The following is a 15,127-nucleotide window of genomic DNA, read 5'->3' on the forward strand; positions in this document are numbered from 1 at the left end:
GATAATAACAAATGGAGGAGTGCGGCAGAACAGCAATAATGTTGATGAAGCAGTAGTAAGAGGAAGTGTAGCACAAAAAGAGGAACAGAAAATGACAATTCCAAAGTACAACACAGCGATGGATAGCGGCGAAAAATGGGGTGCTGGAAAAACACCTGAAGAGAAGAGCGAATTGTCAAGGAGAGTGGCGAAAAAAAGGAACCAGCAACAACAGCAGCAGCCCCAGATTGACCCTATAGTAGGGGAGTAGGTCGTAATGTTGAAGTAAACTGGGGACGTCACTTGAGGGATGCACACCAAAATCCCCTTTCAATAGTTGTTGGAAAATTCGGAATTAGAATACCATAAAGGCATTAAAATAGTCCAACAGTGAACAAAAACCAGTATAAAAAGATGGCATAGTGAGAAACAAAAGCAGCCTCTACTTTAGTGTCGTTGAAATACATCAAGGAGCTGGCTAAGGGACTCAATTGCAGCAAAAGAAGAAAACAAACCGCTGCATAAAAAACAAAATGGCGGCCGCCGTCTGAGGGGAGCAGAATTGAGCAAATAAAATGTCAAAAAGACCGCATTTCGGTCTAAAAACTTGCCAAGTTAGTCTCTGCCATCTCCCACATCTAAATCCATCCTGGAAACGACGCTCCGTCGCGATAACGAGCTTCCTTCACGCTCGAATCGGCTCGTTCTGTCGGAGCTCTTCACCCGGTGGCCATCTTGAATCGCCGTGCCGCGCGCTCCTGGAATGCCTCTTTGACACAGAGTAACGAAAACGCAGTGCTTTGCGCTGTCTTGCCTTACTCCATATCTATGAGGCCATGCAAAGACACACACGGTGGCTTTGCGTCGCCTCATAGATATGATATAGAGGTCTGCGCATCTGGAGCTTCAAAAAAAGTGACACTCCGGCAGCACAGGCCTCTTGTAAAGAAACTCCCATGTGCATGATTCAGCCATGAATTCATCACAGATGATCTCTTCAAAGATTCGGTCCTGGCCAACTGATTTGCAGAGTATAGTGACTCTAGGGCAATGCCTCTTCCTTGACTCATCCATTATGCATTTCTCCGTCAGCTGGGACTTGGGTATGTCCTTCCCACCGGGAGCAGCCTGCTAGCTGCTCAGCCCCATCCATCCAACTGTCATTCTGATCCAATCACCAAAGCATTACACACACAGCCCACACGCCAAACCTTTCACTCAGAACACTCACACATGCTGAGCAGCCAGGAGCAAGTTATCATAAGAGATAGATAGTAATAGGAGAATACTACAGTCCTCTGGGTCACTGCATCTCGTCTCCCACATGGTAGTACAGAAGCTCAGCCTCTGGGGAGAGTGCAGCCGCATGATTTAGACCAAACTTTTAGCAGGATAACAACACAATACTTTGGTGAACCACTCCTAAGGTGCTGATGCTGCAAAATATATTCCTAAATACCAAGCAAATCTAAAAAAACGATTTTGGAGGACAAGTTCTTATACAGTTCGCAGAAGCACTCGCGAGGGTGAGACGGCAGGGAAGCACGCAAGGCCACTCAGAAAAAGTGCCACTACAATTATGTGAAAGGTACAGCACAAATCTGTAATTATTTGTTTTAACCTAGGGATAGATATAATACATACGTAAGAGTAGGTAAGGTACCTTGTTTCACTCTCTCCATCCCACTGCACTGAGCATTTTCTAACCCTCCAGAGCTCGACAATTATTTGTGACACCATTTAACTGACATCTGGTGAGCCTTTTCCCCATTCTTTACTTTGTCTGTTTCTTTTGCCTTCTGGGCCAATTTTGAGTCACTTCTGACACACTTTTCATATTTTCCATTTTTTTTTATTTTTTTATTTTTTTCCATATAGTTCTTCTGGCTACATATGCGAGTTATGAATGGAGGTCTTTAGCCCTAAATATTAGTCCCTCTTTTCTTACTTTTTTCTACAAATTTCAGCTCTACCTCGGGCTCTACCAGTCCTGATGATGATCCCATATCTCTGATGGGATCGAAACATCATTGACTATGACACGGACGCTTAAAAATATTTTGTAGCATATATTACCGGGCTGTGCTGTTCTTGTAACAAAATTTAAAGTGTTGCCACCCAACAGTCTTTCTGCCAAAAGCTCAGTGTATGCTCAAAAAACATAAACCAGCCGACAGGTGGACCCATAAGTCTAGAAAGCATGATGGGATTGGAAGCCTCTCTGTGGCCAAGTGACAGGAGACAACTTACCTTGTGATGTAAGACCTGCAAGGGCACATCAAATTACAAGCACTATCTTCCCTCTCCAAAACTCATCCTACAGCAGTAGGTGCTGTAGACTACTAAGACTACATGCTGCTGAAGCGTGCCACAAGCGAGCAACTATTACTGAATAGAGCAACTATTTATCGCTCCTGTAATATAAAGGATTTCCATAAGTCATAATTCTAACAAATAATTTACCTATTCCCATTTAGTGTCTAGAACACTGTAAGGCTCATACATGAATGCATTACAAATAATTCATACATTCAGTCTGTTATTGACAATAGGGTCACCTCAGCATATCTGATTTTCCTACGGGTTAATACCATACAAATTGGATCCTGCACCGATAGCAGGAATTTGCAAGCACCCTGGTTATCATAACAAAAACAGATAGAATATAAGGATACTTTCCCTTCAGCAAGCTTGCTCCATAGTACAATTTAGTTAGACTTTTTATTACTGTCTTATGTCATCGCTGTAAGTTCAAGCCCCACAGTTCTCTCGGCCATAATCCTTATCAAGACATTCATGACACCCATAACTGTTGAGGAGGTTGGGACACTGCCAGCCATGAAGAGGAAGGCAATCATCAGTATTACCCCTAAAACAGAGATCCAATGGATCGTGACCCACCGAGCCTTAATGGCCATGAGGCGGGCGATGTTTTTACGTAACTGAAGCCTTGAGTGGTAGCGCACTCTCATTTACAGACAGGATGCTTTCCATTGAAATTATTGCTATTTTCCTGATGTAGACCAAATCCAACAATCTATGTGATATGATAGTCACGGTATTACCTATCGTTATAACAGTCTAGCGGTTAGCGATATCCCGTGTTGTGAAGTCCCGCCGTCAGTTCAACATAGATTGTTGGATTTGGTCTACACCAGGAAAATAGCATATGTGGCTCTCATTATGGTTGCAACATAGAAGCCGACTGAAATTTAATGTGCTGACAATACGTTTTGGACTAAAGACAACATGGTCATAGGTTTTCAATCGGAACTTCCATGGATATTAAGAATGCCCTGAAGAAGTTCTCTGTTGAGAACGAAACGCGTTGGCTGTGTTTTTCCTAAAAAGAAGAAGATATTATATCAATAAAGATGGACAATTAAATAATTCATGGATCTACTGTGAACTGTTCAAGTACATTGATCATTAGTGGTGCAACCACAATATATGTTCATTTGCTCTATTGACCCTGTGTTACAGGGTGGCTCTTCTGGTCAGTAAGAGCCTTTTGTGAGTTTTGCACACAGAAAGTCTTTGACCTATTGGTTAAAAAGTATATATTTTGGTCTATTTTTTGGAATTGGTGCCTGCTGCTTAGTTGATCCACTGTCCGGTTTTTGTTTCAAAGATATCAAGAAGCATCTGATGCTGTCAACTAGCACTACCCCATGGAGTTGTTGCAAACATGAACATTGCTCCACATTCTGTACGCTGGATTTGGTTTCTTTTTGCAGCACTCGCTCAAGGGTTCGGACCGGGGGGATGATCTCTGATGACTGGATTGTGGAGAGAAGTACCCAGAAGGGTCACCACCATCTTCCCCTTCTGTTGCCACTGACAATTGAGAGGGTAGCAAGCAAGCTGAGGCATAATCTAGAAAGTTGGGGTGCAAGAGTGTGAGAGACCACAACGTGTCGTTAATGTATCTTGATGGCGTATTAAACGACTTAGGATATCCTGTACGTCTGCGTCAGCCACACTGGATAAACTGGATAAATATGATGAGATAACAGGATTATGAACAAACTAAAATGAAAATCAACCCACCAAGTTTCCAGTGGGGTGTATGCTGAAATAGGAAATATAGTCTCTGCCAGATCTGGGAATGGACTGGAAGGTGGATCAATAGAGGAATATAGAAATTTGGGACTAGAGTCCACAGATGTGTTTCTATACAACAGGGAATCGTTATGAAGGGGATGAGGAACTCAGCTGAATTTTGGATCCGACATTTAATCTCTCTCCCTCTATCTGTAATGGGGAGGGTCACATTACTAACAAGCATTGGCATAGCCAATAGGTCTCGCTTTTGGGACCTTAAAAGTATTTAGTTATGCAGCACCATATCCTTGGTGCAACAACATCAACTGTTGCATGGCTAAACACTTATAAGGTCCAAAAGGCGAGACTCGGTTCCCTTGCTCACGGTGTCACTGGATTCAAGCTAGCATGGCCGATGAGAGGCGAAACGCCAACCGGTCCCAAGATGCTTGTTTACGGTCCAATAAGGACCTGGCTTGGCAGTCTGGACTGGACTGTTCCCAAGAGGAGCTGTAATGTGTGTTAACATTCTATATAATGTCAATATTCTAATTACAATCGGAACGTGAATCACACTCATTAAAACAATTTTTGGTAGCCAGTGTTGCTTATTTTAAAGAATGAAGCTAGAAATGAATGTGAAACAACTCTCCAGGTTGCCTTAGTTAACTAAATGTATTTGTATAACAAAACATTATATTATAATGCCATGTCTCCAATTGAAGAATATAAAACCACCAACTTAGTCTGCTCTGTTAAATGTATGGATGCTAAGTGCAGTTTCCCAAAAGCTCTTCTTTAACCTGCTACATAGGTGTGGGCACAATCTATTTAGTTTTGGTAGAAAGTATGAAAAATTAGTTGTTGATAAGTCTGCCTGTTGTAGTGATCGACTACTTGCTGATGCACACATAAAATAAGGTGTTACATCCTCTCTATGGTGTCGATAATTTTTATTTTTTTATTTTTTGTGAAAAGACTACTCTCTTGTTACATTTGACCATTTTTGTAAACCAATGTGGTAACTGTCGGGGAAAAACATTGCTCGACTTGACAACCCTGAATTGATGTTTACACAAGATTATCTTACAAGCAAATATGGCAGCTAATATTTATCTTGTACCGCAAATGAATTGCACCCTTCACCCTGATTGTTGCCTTCATGCAGCGCCTTCCTTTTACACTGCGGTAGTCCAGTGCTATGAAGGATTGAATTAATTAATTAATTAATTAATGAAGGCAGTCGGGGCAGGTATCCTTTTCTGTATGGGGATTGCTGAGAAATATACACCGTGCGCTGGTTTAGATGTAAAAGAACACACGTGCACCTCCACAGTGGAGCATCTGTCCCCAAAGCCAAGATGGGATAATGTATTGTTATGAATGACCTGGCACTTAAACTGTCTAAATCTACAAAAGGTGCTTTAAAAAATGCATAAAGAAATACTAGTGTGTGCTTCGTGCATGCTAAGAAACAGAGGTCTTGAACTAAAGAAGGGTCACCAATACAACGAGGTAGCTGAGCGGCGTGTACAGCCCAGTGTAACTAGACACCCCCAGAGGCGGCGATGATTGGTTGGGGCCCTCAAAGGCATTCTCCGTGGGGAAGTCCTTACAGCGTCAATCACCCGGCAGTGAAGACAGCGCAGCTCGGGTAGAATGAGGGAATAAAGGCACGCGTCTCGGCTCAGAGCGTGACCGGCCGAGGGTCAGGGAGTGTGCGGCACGTGAGTCAGCGGCGGGTCAGCTCGTGCACGCGGGACCAGGCAGAAGGCTCACAAGTGTGCTGTGAGGACTTCATTTCACCGTGGTGTTTAGAATCCACAGCCCCTGGTGTGCATATTTGGTGCTGGCAGATAGCGCCCACATGACCGCTCACTTACTTCAAGGAACTCAACTCCTGGGAGAGAAAGTACAGGCAGTGCACGAGGGTGGCGATAGAACTGAAGCCTAGATGGCGGAGAGAGGACTGCTAGATCAGCATGAGGGGAGAATTTAGTCTGACGGGAACGGAATTGGAGTAAAGGTGAAGACAGGGGAAGTTTTGGCGTGATAGAATGGGATTAATAACGGAAGAATTGGGTTTAGATGAGTGACCGGGGGTGGGATGGAAGTGGACAAAGAAAAGGAAAGAAAAGCACAAGGGAGAGCAATAGATGTGAAAAGAGACGAGGGGGAGCCACGGCAGATGGAACTGAAGGGACTACAGGAAGAGGAATGGAAGTAAACAGATGGTTGGAGACGGGCTACGGTGGAGGAATTGAGATCGGCGAAAAGAAAAAACAAGCACAAGCGCGGAAACTGAAAGCGTACATGGCGTGCCGAAAATTAAAACAAAGTTTCAAAGTGAAAGTGGCTACAGGGGAGGAATTGACATCGGCGAAAAGAAAAAAACGAGCACAAGCGAGCGAGATGGAATGGGATTAAACATAACAGAAGAATTGGGTTTAGATGAGTGACCGGTGGGTGGGATGGAAGTGGACAAAGAAAAGGAAACAAAAGCACAAGGGAGAGCAATACATGTGAAAAGAGACGAGGTGGAGCCACGGCAGATGGAAGTGAAGGGACTACAGGAAGAGTAATGGAAGTACACAGATGGTTGGAGATAGGCTACGGGGGAGGAATTGAGATCAGCGAAAAGAAAAAAACAAACACAATCGCGGAAACTGAAAGCGTGCATGGCGCGCCGAAAATTAAAACAAAGTTTCAAAGTGAAAGTGGCTACGGGGGAGGAATTGAGATCGGAAAAAAACAAGCACAAGCGCACGAGATGGAATGGGATTAAACATAACAGAAGAATTGGGTTTAGATGAGTGACCGGGGGGTGGGATGGAAGTGGACAAAGAAAAGGAAAGAAAAGCACAAGGGAGAGCAATACATGTGAAAAGAGACGAGGGGGAGCCACGGCAGATGGAAGTGAAGGGACTATAGGAAGAGGAATGGAAGTAAACAGATGGTTGGAGACTGGCTACGGGGAAGGAATTGAGATCGTCGAAAAGAAAAAAACAAGCACGGAAACTGAACGCGTGCATGGCGTGCCGAAAATTAAAACAAAGTTTCAAAGTGAAAGTGACTACGGGGAGGAATTGAGATAGGCGAAAAGAAAAAAACCAAGCACAAGTGCGGACACTGGAAGCGTGCATGGCGCGCCGACAATTAAAACAAAGTTTCAAAGTGAAAATGATCTAGCTGGAAGGGAGGCAGATGGCGGCTGCGCGCGTAACTGCGCGTGTAACTGCAAGCTTGAGGCCAGCAAAAGCGTCTGGTAGCACTTTGAAAAACCCAATACTAAATGTCTTGCAGAGCAGCGCATGCGCTGGCTCAGGCGAGACCTAAAAATGAGCATGCCGCCCAAGTGCATGAATGCTGTACAGGGCTCGATGTGCCTCTTCCCAGCAATGATCTTCAAGTAACTGGATTAGTTGTTCATCAGATTGGTATGGGCAGGGAAGTCCAGCAGGGTTACGTTAGCGCTTCTGAAACTGCCTTCTGAATAGCAAGGATTTGGCCTTCCTGACTTTGAAACATACTATGCAGCCTGGTAGTTTACAGGATGCAGTGCGATGAGTCACACAGGAAATGCACTGGCCGATAACACTAGTAAAGTGGGCAAACTTTTAGGAGGCCCTGAGGGTCCCCTAACTGGTGGGAGATTGTAAGGAAATGCCTCTTTTTTATGGTCATCTCCAAAGTTTTGAACTGATGCTGCTGTTTATTTGACTCAGCTAACCAGACCTCAGTTCCAATGCTTTTTCCTTGAAATGTGTATAGGTGATTGGCGTATACCCAATTGGCACAAACTAACTTACTTGTAAGCCGCTAGTCTATGGTACTCAGGGCCTGTAAGTTAGAGGGTCACCTCAGGGACTGAAGCACTGATTGTGCCACCCTGTGTATGACAGAGGTAAAACATGGCTTCCAGTGTGCCACTGCCGACTGGAAGTGCAATTTTAAACTTCTGACTCAACTTTGCCATTTAAAGCAATAGCAAAGCCCAATCCTCTCTTTTTAATATATACAGGTCATCCCTAAGTGAGGCCTAACGAGCCCTAAGGCAGGGTGTTGTCTATTAGAAAGTGGAACATGTACTTTTGCATGTTCCAACTTTAAAAACCTGCAATTGTCATTTTTACTGAGGAAAAGCTACTAGCTTCATTGGTAAGTGCAGAGTTACAACTCATTACATTAAGCTAGACTTGATGTCCAAGTCGAAATTAATGTAACTTGTTGCTTTGTGCAACCTTTACACAGTTGCCACTTTGGTACCCTGAGTCTCCTGTGCCCAATCACTGTGGCACATGGGGTCTGCCCCAGAGACAGCTTTCTGCCCCCCTGGGAAGACATGCAAACAGCTCCAAGGAAAGGATACATTAAAGGCCTGCATGGGGGAAGAGGTGCTACACAGGTGTTGTCCCAAAAAGCGAGGTTCAAAAGGGAAGCTGCATTTGATGAACACTTTTGTAAGGGGCTGTTCTTGTTTAGGTAGACAGGCTAGCACCCAGGACATGGAGGAAGGGAAACCAGTTGTCAAACTGGGTTTTTTAGGGACATGTAGTCCCCTTGGTGGCCACACTTCTTGGTTGTTCTAAGGAGCTTTATACACCGATAAAGGGATTCTTTCATCTTGAGAGTGGGCAGATTTTAGAAACGGGGGTCTCTAGTTGGCAGAGGTAGGTACTTTTGTCCAAGTAGGGACCCTTCTTCCTAGTCAGGATAAGGGAGTTACACTCCTAAAATAACTCCTGCTTACCCCCTTGTTAGCTTGGCACAAGCAGTCAGGCTTATCTTGGAGGCAGTGTGTAAAGCATTTGCACATAGCACATAGCCAAAAGTAACACAGTGTAAGCACTACAAAAGGACACCACACCAGTTTAGAAAAATATCCAATATTTTTATATACTTAAGACAAGACCAAAAACGATAAAAATTCACAATTTTCAGTTATGAAAATAGACTTGAAAAACAGTGCCTTGAAGTCAATATAAATAAAGTCCTCTATTTGCAAAGCGCAAACTACTCACCCTTATGGGTTTCAAGGCGCTGGGGGCCATCGTGGAGATTAAGTGAGCTATTGCCCAGAGTGGTCAAAAGGAGGGACGTGGAGGGAAGTTTGTGAGGTCCTGCTCATAGGCCCCAATGGAACAGTAGAAAAGGAATGAGCAGTTCCTGGGGGTACTGTCTAAGACAGGGGAATGGGGGGGAAGGGGAAGCACAGGTGTTTCTTCAAAATGCACCTATCCGCCCTCACACCCACACGCACCTATACGGCTTCTTCAAAAGATCCCCGACAAAGAGCCCCGGTTTCGGGAGCCCGTCAGGCATTGCAGCGCCGGCCAGACGAGGGGCAAATGCCCATATGATGAAGCATGACATCCCTTGGGGTGTGAGGGCATTTTGAAGAAACACCTGTGCTTCCCCTTCCCCCCCATTCCCCTGTCTTAGACAGTACCCCCAGGAACTGCTCATTCCTTTTCTACTATTGCCCAGAGTCACATGGTGCTGAGCTGATCTGCCGCCGGAGCCGGCGACCGAACCGTGACCCCTGTGCTCCGAAGTCAGCTGCCCGGGCCGCTGCACCACACCTCTCCACTTACACAGTGACTCTGTCTGGGGCTATCACGGCATCGTGAACAACAAATCCAAACAGTAGCGGGCCAGCTACGGTGTCGGGAAGCCCCGCCAGAGAGTACCTTTAGAAATGCAGGGTGCCGGCAACCTCTTGTTGAGCGCCAAAAGCATGGCGTCCCCAGGCGTCGGTTCTGGAGGTCGGTGCAGGAGTCGTCAGGCCCTTGCAGTCACACGCGTTGCGGATCAAACTCCTCACTGTTGAAGTCGGGAGCGCCGGCGTCGGCAGCCGTCGGAAGCTGCGGTGCAAAGTGCAGCTGTGCGGTGCCCTCAGGTCGCGGTGCAGGCAGCGGCTCAGTGACGGTCGTCCAACGGCATTGGTGAGACCAGAGCTGCGGTGGAAGTGATGTGGTGCTCGTCGCGGTGCTGGCAGGTCACGGTGCAAGTAGCGGCGGCAGTGTTGTTGAAGCATTGTCGTCGGCTGACTAACTGGAGTCGATGGCTCTGGCGTCAGTAGGCCAAGGCTGCGGTGCGGGATGAGCAGTGCGTCGTGTAATTTTAGAGCGGTGCCCTCGAACCAAGGGACAAGCAGCGGCGTTGATGTCGGCGTGAAGCGGCATCGTCGGGGATACCAGGGCGATGGTGTGAAGCAAGGCGGTGCCCACAGGTCACGATGCAAGCAGCGGCTTGGTGGTGGCGTCAGCAGGTGGCGTCGGTGAGACCAGGGTTGTCGTGCGGCAGAGCTCTCTGCGATGCCTTCAGGACACGGCGTCGTCGTTGGTGGAGTCTTAGACGGTGTTGGGTTGCTTTTTCTTCTGTTGCAGCACAAAACACACGGTCCCCAGTGCTGAGGGAAGAAGAACTTGAAGTATTTGCTGTTCCTGATACTTCGTGAACAGGGGGCTAGCTCTACCTCAAGCCCTTGGAGAAACTCACAAAAAGGGATTGAAGAAAGTTCAGTTCAGTCCTTCACTGCCCAAGACAGAATCAGCCATTGCAGGCCAATAGAGCAAAGCACACAGCAAAGTGGTAGTTCCTCCTCACAGCTTCTCCAGCTCTTCTTCTTGGCAGTCTTCTTGGTCCAAAAGAGTTCTAAAGTTCTGGGCCCAATATTTATACCACCAAATCCTTTGTTCTCTGAAGGCAGAGAATGTCTGTACACAGCCAAAACCAGTTCTGTCCTCACTTGTGCAGCTTCCTGGCAGGGACTGGAGTCGTCATAGTGCAAGGCAGACCAGGCCCATTCAGGTGCAAGGAAATCTCCTCCCACTACTCTAAATGCACCCCAGATCTATTCAGCCTAGCCCTGACCCATCAGACTCCTGAAGCCGCTGCCCCTGTCATCCAAAAGCCAGACATGCAATACACAAACCTAGCAAAGGTACACTGGATGGTTAGACAAGAAAATACCTACTTTCTAAAAGTGGTATTTTCAAACATAGAATGTAAAAATCACCCTCACTAAAAGATGCATTTTAACATTCTGAGTTCAGGCATACTAAACTTTATTTTCCTACCTTGTTCCCAGGGCCAGTTAGGTTTATACGATGTTATAAACAAACTCCCCATTCTGTCCTATGGGAACAGGCAGCCTTGTAATGGTGAAAAACGAAATACACTGTAATTCACCACCAGGACATGTCACACTTAGCAGTACATGTCCTACCTCTAACATACACAGCATCTTGCCCACAGGGGTACCTCAGGGGTGACTGACATGTAGAAAAAGGGAAGGTTGGGGCCTGGCAAGTGGGTGCACTTGCCAGGTCGACATGGCAGTTACAAACTGTGCACAGACCCTGTGGTAGCAGGTCTGAGTTACCTCTTCAGGGCTACTTCTGTGGGTGGCACAACCAGTGCTGCAAACCCACTAGTAGCATTTGATTTACCAGACCTGGCACTCTCAGTGCAATTTACTAGGACCTCACCAGTAAATCAAATATGCCAATCATGGAAATACTAATTCATAACATAATTTACAACAGGAGCACTTGCACTTTAACACTGAACAGCAGTGAGAAAGTGCGCAGAGACACTAAACCAGCAAAAACAGTCAAAACCGGGAGGTCAGAAAGCAAAAAGACTGGGGAAACATCCCAAAAGATGCCAAGTCTAACAGCAGAACAGAGCACTGAAGTTATCATCCGAAGGTAGGGGACCTGGCAGCCCATTGGCTAGTGACCGCGACCACCCTGAGGGCATTTTGAAGCTAGAAATTAGATCTTGTTGGACTGGAGAAGAGGACTGAAGGACTGCCTTGCTGCAACAAGGAGACGACAAAGAAAGGCTGGACTGGCTGTCTGGACTACACTTGCTGAACCTGGTGGCTAGCAAGGGAAGAGGGACTGTGCCTGCTAAGTCCTGCTCTTGAACAAATCAACTACTGAGCCCAGTTGGTTGACTTCCTGTTCACAGCAAAGGGCCGCAACAGTTGAAGGAGCGTGCTGGGCTAAGTTGGTAGCCCAGATTCCTAAATCGCTGCCCTCGCCGTCGTGCAGCCCAAGGGACCAAAACCTGAGGCTCAAAAGTTGCCTCGAGTCTGCTGAACCCAAGAGGGTAATTGGAGTGCAGCTAGGTCACCACGAAGGCAAATTACTGCAAAAACAAGAAAACTGATGAAACCCCTGTACCGGGAAACTAGCAGTCCTCAAGAGGCGTCAAATCCTGTGGCCAGGATCACCTCACCAAGCCCATGGACCGAGGAGTAGCCCCAGGAAGACCCATGTTGACCAAAATGCATCTTCAGCATCCTTGCAAGGTATGGTAGAGGGGGCCCCTACATCTCCAGGCCATCCTCCTTTGCCACCTTCCGCCTACAGGAGTCCTCAAAGTGTCAATGTTTCCCGCACATTGCACAGGTCCATATTCTCTAGATTCAGACTAATGAGCTATTTGCCTGATGAAATAGAAGGTCCAGACTAAGACATCACAGAGCTGAGCTATCTCCCAAGCTACAACATGATTGCCTCTGCCCATTGGCAGCAGATATATACCTTAGGCTACACTGCTTCTTCTTCATGTCTGCTCAAATATCACGTAGGTTAATAAGTGACGTGCTGGAACTCTCAAAAATCAGCAAGGTGCTAGGAAAACTATTCGAAACTTTGCCTCAAAGTATCTTTTCACTCCCTATGAATCCCCAAATTCCCCATTTCTAAGAAGGACCATGAATCAGGGGTTGTCAATAGAATTCACTTGGGTTGTTTTGATGACTATTATTAAGAGCCATTATGCACAATGCAAAATTCGCTATATGACCTCAGACAATAAGTCTCCAGAATGCACTGCTATGTATTTCGGACCAAAGGTCCTTCGTTTTTGTAGAATGAATAAATTCCCATTCTTCAAATTTCTCAACTTAATGTCATCGGCAGTGAAGCATGCTCCCGTCTCAGCGAAGTGAACGATTAGGACGTTTGGTCCAAAATGTATTGGGGTTTATGTATAAATATGAACAGGGCCAGCACTGAGAACTGGTTATGCCACTGATTCAATTTATGAACTGAAAACGACTTTTTAAGAAAATTACGAAATGGTGTGTTTAATAAACACAGTCAATTGGAATATAAAAGAATCATTGTTCATAAGAAAAATAGTTGTGTTTGCCGCTTAAAGGGTCCCGGCAGCAATTGTTTGCTGGACGTAGAAAAAGTGTTTGATCCTGTGGCCTGGGAGACACTTCTAAGTATTTAAGAGAGATCTGGCTTTGCATCCCAAACCACGGGGTTTATTGAAAAGGTGTATTATAATGCAGAAGTCAAACTAATTCTAAATGCAACTGAGGTGGGCACATTTAAAGTCCAACGGGAAGCTAAACAGGGCTGTTCTCTTTCTCTGGTCCTGTTTGCTTTTTTTATTGAACACCTTGTTCACGCTATCCCAATTGAAAGACCTATCCAGGCATCTATTCCCCAGATGGCAAAAATGTAATTATATGCCGACAATATTATGTTAATTTTGAGTGCGAGAAGGAAGTGCAAGAGAGATTGTTTGAAATGTTCTCCACATTGCAAGCTCTGGGTGGGTTCAAAGTTAATAAATCTAAACCTGAGGTTATTCTCGGCAACTACTCAAAAGAACATTTTCTGCCAGAATTTTGGGGATGTGTGCATACCTGGCCAAAACTTGACTGGGGTGTGTTACTGAAGATATCGAAGAACTATATGATATCAATGATTCACGAGAGAGATGGCTGGGTAACAATTGCGCAGAATTGTGTAATAGTAAAACAATTCAAATATTAAATAGCTCAAAGGATATGGTAACGGCCATCCAACATGTACCAGATGGAATAGAAATTCTACACCATTTAAACATATAAACTGAATATATCCTAAGCTTAATCAACAGTAATCATGAGTCCTTAATGAGTCAACATTGAATAGGTCTTCTTTTATCTTCTTTTATTTCAGATCAACTTTTCCAAACAGAAATAGCCGTCAACACGTGTTTTGTCTTGTGTGGTATAAGTCACAGACTTCATCAGGGCGATTATTATAAAATGATCCAAACAAGATAGGAAGGTCAAAGTGTAACAGCTATATAAAAGTCCAAAGTTTTAGCGTTATCCTGTGACGAGAGAGAACAGTATTATGGCCTCTCCACTATTCTTTATCTTTCCATGAATAACGGCATCGCATGTAGCAGCTAGGGGAAAGTGGCGCTAGGCCCCCAACTCGGTGCACTCTGTCTAACTTTATTTTGATGGCCCGTGGGTGTAGAACTTCATCAAAAAGAGCCCCCAGGAAGGCCTCGAGATCCGGTCCCTCTGCTCCCTCCTCCAAGTCTCGGATACGTAGATTCTCCCTCCTTGCTCTGTTTTCGAGGTCCTCAGCCTTGAGTTGTGTCTGATGTAGTTGATCTTGAAGGGTGCAGATGTCCTCTCACATAGTGGCGGAGTGCTTATCTAGGTCCTGGGCGTGTGCTTCCAGATCCACCACTCTCGTGCCCACGGAATTTACATCTTGTTGTAGGGAGGTGAGCGTAAGGTCGGATTTCAGTTGCTCAATCGAGCCCTTGAGATCTTGACCCAGTTCATTTCGTAGTTCTGTCTTGAAGTCCCGTAGCGTGGCGAGGAGATCGTCTTTGGTGAGAGCCATGGCGTCTGTTCCCGCGTCTTGCTCAGGTGTTAGGCGCATGTCAGGTAGCGCGATGAAATCAGACATTTTATTCTGTGCTTTACTTGTCCCCTTCTTCGGTGGCATAATGGCAGGTCCGGACGAGCAGTAGATAGTGTCCAGGTGTGGGATCTATTGGAGGGGGTACCCTGTTCATAGGTAAGTCGTCACCTGAGGGTCGGGTGCCACATGCACTGAAACCTGCGTCCAGGTCTTCTCCTTTCACCGTTCAGGTGGAATTGCTCTGAGTACCACTCACCTATGTGTCCGTCGCGGGGCCATGTGTATCACTCTTTGGGTCCCTCCATACATAGTGGGACTCAAGCTGTGGTGGGACTCCACGCGGTGTGGCCATGGCGGTGTCTTCAATGAGGAATTGCCCCCTCTGTTGAATCCCTAGTAGGCACTCATGAGGTAAGCCG

The 15,127-nt window shown here is 45.8% G+C and overlaps 1 long non-coding RNA gene across 1 annotated transcript in view; it reads right to left on the reverse strand.

The window, feature by feature from the left end:
- LOC146809723 (uncharacterized) overlaps window positions 1–15,127 on the reverse strand; it is a 376,558-nt gene that overhangs the window by 28,798 nt on the left and 332,633 nt on the right. The window lies entirely within an intron of this gene.

The sequence above is a fragment of the Triturus cristatus genome, chromosome 7 (assembly GCF_964204655.1).
Source record: "Triturus cristatus chromosome 7, aTriCri1.1, whole genome shotgun sequence".
Taxonomy (NCBI): Eukaryota; Metazoa; Chordata; class Amphibia; order Caudata; family Salamandridae; genus Triturus; species Triturus cristatus.